The sequence below is a fragment of the Triturus cristatus genome, chromosome 10 (genome assembly GCF_964204655.1).
Source record: "Triturus cristatus chromosome 10, aTriCri1.1, whole genome shotgun sequence".
Lineage (NCBI taxonomy): Eukaryota > Metazoa > Chordata > Amphibia > Caudata > Salamandridae > Triturus > Triturus cristatus.
In genome coordinates, this window is record NC_140593.1 from 307,666,316 (window position 1) to 307,680,965 (window position 14,650).

Sequence of the window (14,650 nt, forward strand, 5' to 3'; positions counted from 1 at the left end):
TGACTGTTCCTATTGAAGCAAGGCTCAGGCAGATTTACACATGGTTTGTATCAGTCTTATGTTGCATAGTGGCGAAAAACAATAGAGTGTATGAGACCCAGGTGATTGCGAAAGGCTGAGACGTTAGCGAGTATTCAATCCATCATCTTACATTTTCTGCCATTGTAAGTGAGAACAGTTTAAAGAGAGGTATGACAGCACGAGACGCAAAAGAGCTGCTTACGATTGTGTATCTAGAATCTAGACCGCTTTCCCCTGAACAGCAGGTGGCTGGGTTGTGATCTCAGTTCCAAGCCCAAATTGCCAAAACATTTTTGGGCCGTTCCTCCATATTGTTGGCTCTTGAACCTCTTTGGACTGATTAAAAATGGCTTGAAAGAAATGGTTATTCCGTGTGTGGAAGTGGTAACAAAAAACGATGTGCAGTGTGCATTATAAATTGCTTTGTGTGCAGTAAAAGGGTTTGCGATTTTTTATTTGGAGCTCACCTCTAGAGACAAATAAGTTGTAGATGTCTTCATGATGAAGGCCAACACTTGTTGCTCCCATGCTAGCTTTGTAATACATACACAGAGGAGGATTCCTATTGAACAATGTAGTGAAGACAGGCTGTGCTTGAATGGGATGCTACAATTTTATTTAAATGAGATAAGAAAAACCTTATGGTCCACTGTCTTATAAGTGAACATGATTCAATTCACTCTTCAAAGCACACTCTCTCTCTGGCCTTTTTACAGAAACACCCTCTTCATCTGAACACATCAATACCACCCATGAATCTCCTCTTCGCCACCTTGTGTTCTCTTTGCCTGTCCTCGTGACCTAGACAGTGATTTGTTTGATCAATTTTGGATGGTTCTTGACAACATACTTACAACCAATTCTCTCCAAACGCTTGTCTGCAATAATATAAACACCAGAAACCATTCTCAGCAGCTTCAGCTACCTTCTTTGGCTTCAGCCTGTACCCTTACAACACCCATCTACCATTCAAGCCACTTCAGAGCCTATCACCAGAGCAGTCTATGCCTCCATTCTTGTTTTTGAGCCCCAATATTTTTCCCCATTCTCTCTCTTTCCCTCTCCAAGCGTCTTTGCCATCCTTCGTAAGTTTCTATCGCCATACTCATACTGATAAAACACTCTTGACCCAATCAGATCGGTTTACATTGAAAGCAGGCAAATGATCTCTCATCCAACATAATACCATTCATCAACATTCATCATCCAATCTCTACTTCCCTGTTTTTTGCCTTTCAGTTTGAAGAATGCTGCTGATCTGCATCTTCACACAAAAGGCAATGAAAACTGCCAGTCTACCAATCCCATAATTCTCTAGTACCTACATCCTGGGTAGAGGCCCTGAGGGTATGTCAGACGATGACCATAGGACCATTCAAAGGGAGGTGCTGTGCGTCTCGTACACTCCAAGGGATCAGAGGGCCTTTCACAATAGGTGCAGATTTCATTGGAAATCTTTTCTTTTGGAAAGAGGGGGGCTTTTGGTCCAAGTGCTTGCCAAGGTTATGGAAAGTGTAAGGCTTGACCACGATGCGTACAGTGCACAATACCAGAGAAACACACATGGGGTAGGTGCATCAGGCGAACATCACTTTTAAAAATCTTGGATAGGAATTTTCCATAAAAACGTATGATTTTCTCGTGATTTTGACTACACAGTATAATGTAAGTGTTTGTATATATTAAGTTCTTGTTTTCACTAGACGTCTACAAGGCCTGAAATTATCTGTTGAATTTGTTCAGCTGTTTGTATGTTTAAAGACTGAAAAGAAAAACCTCATGCTATCAAAATACTGTGGCTAGAATATTAATGACCATACTGGCAAAATATTGAAGACCAAAATATTAACAAGGTAAGTGCATGTAGCTAAGTATATAGATTAACTATACTGAATCCTACATATATGTATCTGTATAATATGTACATCATCATGGTACATATTTGTGGTGGTAAACCTATACATACTTACCTGTTGATATTTTGCCCATTATGTTCTGGTAGCACAATATTCTGGAATCAACATTAAAGCGGAACACCACTTTTCTGTTTTATGTACCAGCTGCCTTTTTGCTGCCTGATAATTTCAGCTGTACAGTATGTGGCCATTTACACTTCATTAGTCTTTCCTTCTCCCATCTCCTAGGCCACTTGGATGTTTATGAGTGTTGTTGAACTGCATTGTGATTTTTTGAAATTTTGCGATACAATGGAGTTTGTCAGTTGCACATCTGCTCCCACATTCTCTTGTACTATCAGGTCTCTCTGAAGGATTTTCATTACGAGGGAAATGCCAGTCGAGACAGGAAAAATAAATGTTGTATTGTAACGAACAATGACGTTTTACACTGCAGCATTATTATGGAGCTGGTTACTTACCTTGTAACTGTCCGTCTGTAATGCTGTAAATGCACATGCTCTGCATACTCCTGCCATCTAATGTTAGGCACCGACATCTGCAAGTGTTTTGATCTCGAGATATCTCGGAACTTCCCTTTGATGACCATAATGTACCAGGACAAACAATCCACCCAAGATTGTTTTTCCCCCAATATAGGAGTGATGTAAATTAAGTATAGTGACAGTGAATGTGTACGATTCACTGCTAATGAATATGTTATTTTAGAGTAAAAAACATCCGGTTGCTGCAGAGGAGGCGAGAGCGGGGGGCACTTGTGCCCCACAGCACTGCAAGCTATAGACAGTTACAGGGTAACACATTCCGATTATGGCTTCTGCTCCTGTAGATCACACGCTCCGTTGAGACTAAAATGCAGTGCAATCCATAAGTAGTGTCTAACCAGTTAATGAAGCATTTTGTTGGAGTAAGATCTTTAACACAGTTTGCCCAACTATATCTTCTTATCTGGCTTGAATTTTCACACAATATTTAGTGAGGGTGTGTGGTGTTGACCATTTAACAGCCTTATAGAAGTCTGCTACTGCTATGTGTCCTAAGAAGGCCATTGTATTCCCCATCTTTCTTTGGAATATGCTCTGGGTACAGACTGAACAGTTATGTTATTAACATAACATTAAAATTTCTAAAGCGCGACTGTTACCCTAAGGTGTCCTGGTGCTGAGCACTGCCTAACTGGTTCCCGTAGAGTGAGACGGTTACAATGTGAATAACCAGGTTTTCAGCCCTCGCCTGAAGGATAGAAGCTCGGTTGAATTTCTAAGGTGAAATGGAAGGCTGTTCCAAGCCTTGGCGGCAGAGGTAGTAAAGCTCCTGCCACCCCAGTGAGCTTTTTTAACTGAAGGAACAATCACTTGTTTTGCTGCCAGAGAGCACAAGGTTCTTCTGGGGACATACCACTGAAACTGTTGTTTCAGGTATTCAGGACCATTACCATTTAATGCCATAAAGACTGTGCAAAGGGCTTTAAATTGCGCCCGATGTTTCACTGGAAGCCAGTGAAGCGGATTTCGTTCCCTCTTGACTGAAGCTAACCTAGATGTGCCTGTCAGTAGCCTGGCAGCTGCGTTCGGCACTACTTGGAGTTTGTTCATAAGTCTCTTTTGGATATTCGGGTAAAGACTATTACAATAGTCCAAGGGTGCCATGATAACAGCTGTAACCACAGTTCTCAGACTGTCAGAAGAAAGAAGAAACTTTATTTTCCTCAGAATTCAGTCTTTTGCCATATCATGTTTGTATGTTTTAGACATGGCCAGAGTTGCGTGTTGTGACCCCAAATCTCCGCTGCACTATGTTGAGTATCAGCGCAAACTGCACTATGCACAGAGCAAGAGGGTGCTGCTTCTTTCTGCCGCTCAAGTAGATTTTCTACTCAAGTGACAGTTTTCTCAACATCAATGGATGGTTTCCCAACGCGAGTGGTCATGACCATCTGAGACTGCATGCGTTGAGAAATCTCGCCGGGAGGTGGTGTTGGTCTAGCATTCAATTCTTACTCATGCTCGCCCACTTAGCATTGGCAAGTGATAAAAAAACTCTGCTCTACGGAGCAGAGTTTTCGGAACCCAGCGTGCTCCGCCGGGCGTGGAGAACTCTGAAAACTCATGGAAGGAGTGGAGTTTACCACCCAGGCCTAGTATGCGCTCGACTATCCATCAATCCAGGTATGATTGAAATGGGATTTCAGAAGAGAGGCTCGGTGAAGGCAACAAAATGTTTCTGTGTCTTGTGGATAGTTTTTGTTCTGTCAATGCAAAACATTAGAGCCCTTTTGACGTCTAATGACTGGAGTGTACTTTTCTGCTGATGTCTTCAGGGGTGTAGAGAGAATAGCCAACTCAATAGTCCAATTTGTGTGAAAAAGGGAAAATCACCTTTGAAGCAAACTAAGTTCTGTCCTCAGGACAACTCTATTCCTGCGAACATGAATAAAGGATTCCTCCACTGTTAATGTTTGCAGCTCACTAATTCTTCTCAGCGAGACGCGTGCTATTAGGAAAGCCAACTTCCATGATAATATTTTTATTTCAGAAGAGAGTAGTGGCTCACACAGAGGTCACATAGGCCTAAAAGGAATGGCACTTCAGTATGAAGAAGATAGTTGTGTTCTTGGAGGAATAATTCTCTGAAGCCCATCCATGAAATATTTAATAACAGGAATTTTGAACAAAGATGAATGTGGTCTGTTCTGATTGCAAACAGCTACAGCTTCTAATGCGAGCAAATAGAAGTGTATACTAATCTCGCCTTGTGAAGTTGTAGGAGGTAACGTAAGATATTCTATACTAATGCTTTAAGAGGTTCTGTGTAACAGTATATGCAATAATGAGCAAATCTCTTCAATCTTACTGCGTAACACACATGTCGTTGGCCTGCCTTGCCCAGTTTGGTGTGACAAGGATGAGACTCATGGATTGAATTTCCAGACTACAAAAGTGGTCACCATCTCCTGGAACCAGGTCTTTCCTGTGGCTGAATTAGCTCCTCCTTGACACGACAGCCATCAGAGGAGAGGATGTCAGGGCTCCGCTCTTCTTGAACACTGGTATGCTGGATCCCCTCTTGCCCTTATCATAAGCTTCTTCGGTCTCCTCGAACGGAGAGCGGCTGGCATTTCAGTAGGGTCTTTACACAGTGTATAATGTAGTGGGATCAGCAGTGCTCCCTCTGACAACAGACTGTCTTTTTATTTTTGAATGTCTTACAGAGTGAACATTCCGTTCCTTTGTGATCTCGAGGGAGGCAAGCAAGGCAAACCCAATGTCGATCCAACCACGGGCATTTTGTGTTACCCTTTGGACAGAATTGGAATGGCATCTTCTAGATACCATTCTCCCCAAATACCATTTACATGCAACTTGAGTTCCTTAACCATTCTATATAGCTGGAAGCTGAAGTGTGAAGGTAAGCATTGAGAAATCGAACTTTGTTTTAACAATCAACATCTAGAACCAAAAGGATCGCCAAAAGTTCTCAATGGTCCTCGAGCTTGAGATGCACATCCGAACCAGATGGCGGAAAAAAATACAATCAGAGGGGAGTCTTTGTCCTATCACATGATAGGCTTGAGGGAGGAATCAGGAGATATCTTAAGACCAAAAAATTTGTCGAAGAAAAATACTTGCAAACATCCACACCCCAACATCCACTCCCCAACAATAGGAATAGATGTCAGGAGTATACAGAGCATGTGATCTATAGCAGCACATGCTACAAAATTAAATGTTACTTAACCTGTAAACATCTCTTTGTAGTGTGTAGTGCTGTAGATTATCATAATCTGCATACTCCTGCCATCTAGTGTTGAGATTAAACGTTTGCAAGTTTTTCTTCTAACAAGTTTGCGTCACAAGTTATATTGACTCCGCCCTTAGCTGGCATTGTGCAAGGTCATCGTCTCCTTGTTAGATTGTTTTCTGCACAGCAGGCAAGAGTGGTATGTAGTTAAGAGTGAACACTAAATCATGCACATTTGTATTGCAGGGAGAGGTTAATGAGTGGAAAAGAGTGAATAGATCTGTGATTAGAGCCATAAGTAACTGGGAAGAAGGGTGGGCACGCGTGAATCTACAGCACCACATGCTACGAACAGATGTTTATGGGGTGATTAACATTTTCAGTTCGCAGCATGTGTTGGTGTAGATACACATGCTCTGCATAAACAGTTAAGGAGTACCTGCGATTAACTGATGGTTAGTGTGTGGATGATACAGATGTCTAAAATAAGCTCCTTAAGACCATTTGGCCAACCATGGCTTGTCTGGCTAGGACATCCACACAATAGTGCTCAGTAAAGGTGTGAGGTTGACCATGTAGCTGCCTTACAAATGTCGGCTAGTGGAATGTTCCTTAAGAAGGTCATCGATGCAGCCTTCTTGAGGGTACAGTGAGTACTAGGTTTAAGAGGGAGGGAACCTTTTGGCTTTGCGATAGCAAACCTAGATACACTTATGTATCCATCTTGCGATTCCAGTATTGGATCTGGATTACTCCTTTTGGGGCTTTGATGAGGCCAAGAATAGTTGGTCTGTCTAATGGAAAGGTTTGGTTCTGTCAATGTAGTAAACGAGATCACACTCTACATCTAAGATATGCAGCACTCCCTCTGCTACCGAGTCTGGCTGTGGGAAAAAGGAATGGGCGCTTTATGGTCTGGTTGAGGTGGAATGGGGAACCACTTTAGAGAGGAACTCAGAGTTTATCCTTAGTACTACCCTGTACTTATGGACTTGTATGAAGAATTCCTGGAGTGTGAGGGCCTGTAGCTCACTAATGCTGCATAAAGAGGGTATACCTTCAAGGAAAGGCATAGTAGCGAGCAAGAATGTAAGGGTCCAAATGGGAAACCATAAATATGGCAAGAACAATATTAAGATTCCATGCTGGTGCATCTCCAGGAGGAATGACACTTCCATAAACATAAGCTTTTTATTTATTAAAAATAAGACCTTTGTCATTTTATAAACACATGACAGCAAAAAAAAAGAAAAAAAAACAAATTAGCACAGCAGAGTACACGCATAGTAGGGTCACGCAGAGCCCAAATCAACTGCCATGATTACAACAATAATATAATGAAGAGAAAAACAAAAACACATTTTAACATCATGATTAGCATCACAGGGTATAAGCATCCAGTCCTAAACTTCCGGACCCAACCTTACCCACCATCATAAGGTTCACCCCTCTCTACCTGAGGAGTCGTCTCCCTCCGATTCAAAAACCTTTGACGAAGCGTCCCCCAAGCTAATAAATCAACTGATGTCATTGGTTATAACTGATGCCTGGCAGTAGCGGGCACCGGACAATCCCCCGGTGCGCCGCACGGGCGGGGCCGGTTTTGGGGCCCTGGGGGCCGTTTTTGTTACAGGGCAGTTTTTGAAGCATAGCTGCAAAATCGGCCCTGCAACAAAATCGGCCGAAAACCGGCCCTGGCAAAGAGCTCGGCGGCACCCCCAACCGCCCGCGGGAGGAGGGAGGGGGCGGCCGAGCACTTTGCCAGGGCCGATTTCGGTTCCCAGTCCGGCCCTGCTCAATGCATTTGCTTCTCCTCTGCCATCTCTAATCAAGAGCTCCTCCTACTGAGCCCTAATCCCCATCCAAGCGATGGCACCTTGCCTCCTTCCAGTACAAGTGCCAGCTCCATGAATTGGATCGTCATTTTACGCTTCTTGGGGAGCACCAGAAGACCCGGCAGGCACATCTGTGGTGTGAGCTCACAAGTCAGGGCGGTGGCCCGGTTCAACCGTACAAGCACCCTCTCCCAGAAATCTCTCACCCACCCGCAACCTCACGCTAGATGCATAAAATCAAATTGCATGAGCCTTCAGGTCCTTATAAATCAAAGAAATTAGATGGTGCCACACCCCAGTAGCAATATTGCCCCCAGTGTAGCAGAGGCGATGGGGCCACCGGGTACGACAGCCAACGCTCCCCTCACCATGTCCAATACACCAGCATAATGACGGAAATGGCCCGGACCTAGCGGAAACCGATCCTGCACTTCTTCAAACAAGATAACAAAACCTCATTAAGATACAGATTCCTCATTAATTCAAAGCCACCCTCGTGCCAAGAATGGAAAGACATGGCCTCTTCATTTTGGTGAAACGTATTGGTTGTTCCCTATGAAAGAAAGCCCTCCAAATCACCACCCTCATGGCCCTGTGCCACACAGCTGCAGTCTTTCGCACTACATAGGGTGCATCACAGGACACCTCAGTACCCGCCATCATACATATAGGGAGCTCGTTCCCCTTCACCAACCCTGCAAGAAGATCTTTCTCCAAGTGATCCCCCTCATCCATCCATTTTTGCTGTGTGCTTCATGTGAAAGAATAAAAATAACATCCCAAAGTTGGGATCCCCAAGTTACAAGTCCTCATACCCCTTCATCAAAGTCTGCTGCACTACTCTAATCTAGCACTAATAAGCAATAGCAGAAGGGAATTCAACTGACGGACACAGGGGGCACAGGGAATTGTGGCTCACATACGGGCATTGAGGCAGAAACACCATTCTGGAAACCGCAACTCTACCATCAATGATAATAGCAAAGTGCTCCAAAACCGGGCAGATGCCCGCAGGGAATCAATGACCCTCTCAATGTTAGACTGCAGCTGTTTCTTGTGCTTATGTGTCACCATCACACCAAGGAAACGAAAATTCGTCTTCCATCTCAACCTCAGATCCAGCAACCAATCTCTGGGCACCTGAGTCAGTGCAGCCAGCAGAAACAACAGGGACTTTTTGTTCGTTAGTTCAGAGGCCCGGCACTTCGCAAAACTCACGGAGCAGCTCCAGTAAAGCCGCCACTGACGTGTAAGGCTGACTTTGGTAAAACAATGCATTGTTTGCATAAAGAGATACGATATGCTGTAAGTGCCGCACCTCAATCTCCCATTCACTCAACACTGTGTGGACCTTCACAGCCAATGACTCAAAAGCCAACACAAAAAAACAATGGCAACATGGTACACACTTGTCGAGTGCCACATTGAATATCCCATTGTGCAGATCTATGCTGGCCCACCATGACCCATGCTCCAGGGCCAGTGTACAACAATTTAATCCATGCTCAGAACTGTGTGCCCAAACCCCATGGCTCTCATAACCTCCAGAAGGTACCCCATCCACCGTATCAGACTCCTTCTCAATGTCTACTGAGGCCAACACCAAGTACTCCTTCCTGCCCTCAACTTCATGCAGGACATGTGCTAGGTGCCTCAAAATAATCGTTGTACTATGGCCAGGGATGAACCTACACCGATCTACATGCACCAGGCCTGACACCACCAGGCTCAGGCTTACAGAGTATTTTAATATCAGTGTTTATCATCTTAAGAGGCTGGTACAAAGCAGCATCAGAAGTACCCCTGGCTTCGGTAGCATACGGATAAGGCCCTCATACATCAGGCAGGAGCACCCCTTTCTCTTTAGCTTCCAGTAAGTTTTTCAATAATGGCTGCATCAACGCCGCTGTAAAACACTTATTTAAAAAAAAAAAAAAAAACTCTGCCGGGAAGCCATTCCCACCCAGCGCTTTGTTCCTCTGAAACTGCTACGGAGCTGCTCTGAACTCTCCCAATTGTAGCTTCCGTGTCCAGTTCCCTTGTTGCCACTGCATCTAGCTGGGCAGCTCCAGCGGGGTTAAAAAGGCACGAATAGTGCCACTGAGCCAGGGCTTTAAGTGGGCCGGGTCTCACCGGGTCTGAGCACCGGCAGTTTTTAGGTCTCGCCTGAGCCAGCGCTTTAGCGCTGCTCTCGCGAGAGCTTTTGTAAAAGGGGGATCTGGAAGTGCAAACTAGTGCTTTTCAGGCCTCCAAATACAGTGCATGTGCGCAGGGCGAGCGAACCATTTGGCAGCCTGAAAGCACTAGTTTGCACTTTCAAATCCCCCGTTTACAAAAGCTCATTTCGCGGCCGCTTTGATGAGAACATCAAAGCGGCCGGAAAGTGCTCACCATTTGCCACCCCCTCCCTTATCCCACTTCCCTCACAATGGCGACAGCTTGTTGTTGCTCTGCTGTGAACTTGTCGGTGTTGAGCTATCAAACCTGCTCTCTCTGCTTAGCCTACTAGCGCCACAAGGATGTCTGTGTCTCGCCGTCCCGGCCTTCAGTGGGACCTCAGTCGTCATATTGCGCCCCAGGAAAATGACCAGTCCCTTGTCCAAGGACTCGCGCTGCACAGATGGTGCGCGCTGAGTCCGTCGTAATCATACTCCTTACATGCGGCTGCCACTACCTCTAAAACAGCCATGGGTTCGAGGCAGTCTGGCAGAGGATAATAACTCTCCCTATCTTTGATGCTTACTTGTCTTGCTTCACGTCACTTCATATATCAGCACGGCACGCACTTCTATGACACCGTGCTTCATGTTTTGGACAGCACGTTGCAAACAATGCTTGCTTATTTTGTCGCAGCTTGTTGAAGTGCCTCGCCTCCCTCGGAGCGCACACGGCCTCTGCAGCAGTGGTCCACCTCAATCCTTTGGCACCCTCTTTTCCGATACCGTACTTAATGGTTTGAGCAGCACGGTGCTAACAATACTTGTAAATTTTAACACAGTTTGGCTAAAATAAACAGGCATTGTTAGCACTGTGCTGTCCAAAACATCAAACGCGGTGAACTAGGACACCGCCCTTCCATGTTTTGAGCAGCACAGTGCTAACAATGCTTCTTTAATTTAGCGCAGCTGCTGACTTCTACTGGCTGTACCTTAAATCTCCTTCACAGCTCCCATACTCCACTGCATTCACTATTCAGGCGGAAAAAAAGCTTAAGCTCGCAAAGCACATTCCAGCCTCTTCATGGCAGCAAGAACCTGCTCAAACTGAACAGCTAGCAGAACTAAAATAACGGCTTTGCTATCAGGTAAGAAACGAGGAGTTCAGACCTAGTTGAGACCTAGGTTGCCTCCACGTTGTAAAACGGTGATTATTTCCTGTGGAAAAAACAAAATCTTAAATTTCATTCCAGGTCCTTAAACACGTGTTAATTCTTCCTGGTATGCGTGAAGAATCATCCGTCAACATGATATAAAATCAGGCACATAAAAGGTGTCCCAAAAATATACCAGTGATACTAAATATGCATGTAGTTACTACTCTTACTAAACCATCTCCCTATATTTACGGAAATCACTGCATTGTCAGGGTTTAAAATAAGAGGTGAGACGATGTGTCATAACGGCCAGAGGTGCCAACTTTGAAGTTGGGGAACTAAGTCCAGTCTCGCGCCGCCTCAACATTTCTAGGCAAACCACTTATTCTGCCAGTGAATACAAAATACATGGATGTGTCTTGCTGTAATATAACTAGAGCTCCGATACCTTCGGGTCCAGCTCGCGCTATATAAAACTCCCAAAAAATTTAAAGTGACCCACCAACTTCCTAGCGTACAGCAACTTAGACCGTTACTTATTTATGTGTGTAAGGTATATTTTTAATATTTAGGGTGTTAAATGCATCCTGGGCTGTAACTATGCAATATCGAGTGCATGGTCTATAAACCTCCATCCTAGTCCTGGTTTTACTCACATAAACTTTCCAACCGTGGGACATCTGAGAATACATTTTTTATCAAGCCCCTTTGTGACAGTCCTCATTTTCATAATGCACAGACTAATTTAAAATTAGCACATGAAGCACGGATGTCATGTAAGTTGTTAGCAGCAGGTCCATACCTGTGTTTTTCTCTTTGCATTTTTGTGACTAAAGCATGCAAAAACAGGCCTGGAAAAAATACATATCAGTATACTATACATAGATTTGTTGGCTTTCACAATGCTGGTTTTCACAAAAAGTGTGAAATAAAAAGGGACAGACATATAGCACATACAAAACAATTTCTGTATCTTCAGCTGGTTTTAAAGCATATCTATATACTACTGTGTGAAAAATGTATTTTTGGGTTTAAAATCAAGGTAATGTGCACAATAGCAACATTTTGTATTCATTAACAGCACCAGCATGCAGGGCTGGGAACCAAAACCGGCCCTGGTAAGCTGCTCGGCCAGCCCACGATGGGAGGTAGGGGGGTGCGGCCGATAGGTTTGCCAGGGCCGGTTTCTATCGGTCTTGTTACAGGGGGCAGATATTGCCGGCCACCAGTAACAACAAGCATTTGCAATGCAATAGGTCTCGCATTTGCAAAAGTTTAAGCTATTGGCATTGTTCAAGACAATGCCTTTAAGCTATTTTATAAAACAAACACATAATGGCATTTATTTATCATTTACAAAGCCAATAGCTAGTGTTGCATTATTATTAGCAATGCCAGCTGCTCACACTTTTATAATGCGAGACCGATTGCATTGCAAATGCTTGTTTAAAGGAGGCCTCGAAACGGGTCCCTGGCACAGCCGGTCCGTTTGTTTTTTCCGGACTGCATCGATGTGCGTGCTCACACTGCTCACTTCTCACTAGTGTGGGCGTTCTCACACTGCTCACTTCTCACTACTGGAGAAGTTACAACATGGCGTCATGCCAGGTGAGTGTAGTGGAAGGGAAAGCCTTTAACCCCTTCAGTGCCACGCCCTTTCCCCCTCCTGTGCCGGGCGTTGCACTAGTGGGTGGGGTTCATGACGAGATAGTCTCGTCATGGGCACAGCGCAACCGTGCTCCATGACGAGACTATCTCGTCATGGGCACTGAAGAGGTTAAAGAGAGTCATTTTCTCTCTGGATTTCCCATCTCTTTTTGAAACTCAGGAGCAGCGACATTGTCGTGGTGTCACCTGGGCTTTAAGTGGAACCTTTTTAAATATTATGTGCAAGCCATAGTTGCTGCAGATTTATCTTATGCAACTAACAACCATTGACACAGCCAATAGTCCTGATACTTGTATCATATCTGGATGCAATGACAGAAACAGCAAAATACATTTCAAGCGGAACACTATGCTTAGAACTGATTTTTAGCTTACGTGTTTTTAAGCCACACCCTTAATTACATCGGCCACGCCCCTTTGAGAGACCCCCCCGAGTTTTTTCAGCCCACTTAAAGCCCTGCACTGAGCTACAGGTGCTCCCCCAACATCCATTCAAGTTGCAGCAGAAAGGCTGTCACAACCTGTACCCTGTACCGCAATCACCCCGTCGGGGTCTACCAAATGTATCAGAGGGGGCGGGCCCCCTCCCTCCAGAGCAGCCAAATGAGCATCCTGCTCAACTTGCCCCCTTCATGATGCAGCGGTTTCCTATGCTGTGTAAGCATATGCGCATTCAACCTATCTCATTTATCCATTATATCCACTATACTCCTGCTGGCCCTTAACTCTTCCCTTTGAGTCTCAGGATGGGTCAGGTATAACTTGCATATCTGCCAGCTCCCCCTCCTCTGTGCGCAACTTACGCAGTTACTGCCTGCACACCCTATGTCAATCCCAAGCACTGCGCACTGATCGCTGCCTTCATTGCATCCCACTCAACCACACGGGTACCAGTGCAGCCCCAATTAGACTGCAGAGAGTCTGCCACAGTCTGCGATAATGTGTCTCTGCCCATCAAATCTGCCAAGGCATCCAACGGAAAGCGCCAGTTCCTAGTCCGTGCACCAACATCCCCGCCAGTCCCTCACACCAAGTACAGGTGAAGGATCCGACAAAAACAGGCCAAAAATAGCACCATTGGAACGTCCTCCACCAGAGACCCAGCCACCAGTATCCTATACAGCGGACTGTATGTATGGTGGGTGAGTAAATGACAGGTAAATACGCTATCTACCGGGCTACGAACCCCACATGCATCCAGCAACCCCAAATTTGTCATGACTTCACGCAACAACTCAATCATACGTGGCTTCTTCTCAATCCTGGAAGGTCATCTACCCGCTCCCTGTCCAGGACACAATTGAAGTCTCCCAAGTATATAAAAGGGCCATCCACCTCAGAACCCATCACGTTTTGTAGCCTGAAGTAAAATAGAGGATCCTCTATATTGGGTGCATAAATATTGAGGACTGAAAGGGCTCTCTCATCAAGCCTACCCTGCAGTAAAATATACCTCCCCTGAACATCAGCCTCCACATAACTGGGCCACCCATACAAGAATCCCCTTCGCATAAAAGGAATACGACAAGTGAAAAAATTGGCCTTTCCACTTCTTGCCCACCTTATCTATCTACCGGTCCGTTAGATGTTTTCTCCTGCAGACAGGCTATGTCGACTCTATGCCACTTCAAAAAGGAGAAGACTGTACATATGTACCCAGTCCCTGTACATTTCAGGTTAGTATCCAAAACTTTCCTCCCATTTATGCGAAAATCCAGAGCCCCCCCACCCTTTTCCCCTGTACCTCAATAGCCTGCAGAGAATGCTCCTTAAAAAACTGTGCAACCAAACAACCCCCCAAAAAACAACAAACTAACCCCCCAACCCATAAGAAAAACATTTAGAACAGTCATGCTACTTAAGCCCACCCGTACCATGTACCAGGACAACATTCTATCCTCTACTTATCAAACCGGGATAAGAAACTCCGACCTCCCCCCTCCCCCCCAGCTAAAGTCCGATCCACCCTCCCCCAGGCTCCCAGCTTAGGTGTGCAGCAACCAAACACGAAGCACCAGAGTTTAACCTAGCGCCCTAGAGTAAAAGAAGAGCAGGACACCTAGCATCACAGTACATTGCAATGAAACATCATCACAAAGCCAACAGGTCCCCTGTAGCAAGCTGAAAATCACTCAATAGCCTGAGCAATTATGCCT

General features: G+C 45.0%; 1 protein-coding gene across 6 annotated transcripts in view; it reads right to left on the bottom strand.

Annotated features, from left to right (window-relative positions):
- The window catches only part of CROT (carnitine O-octanoyltransferase), a 662,560-nt gene that overhangs the window by 147,896 nt on the left and 500,014 nt on the right, over positions 1-14,650 (bottom strand). The window lies entirely within an intron of this gene.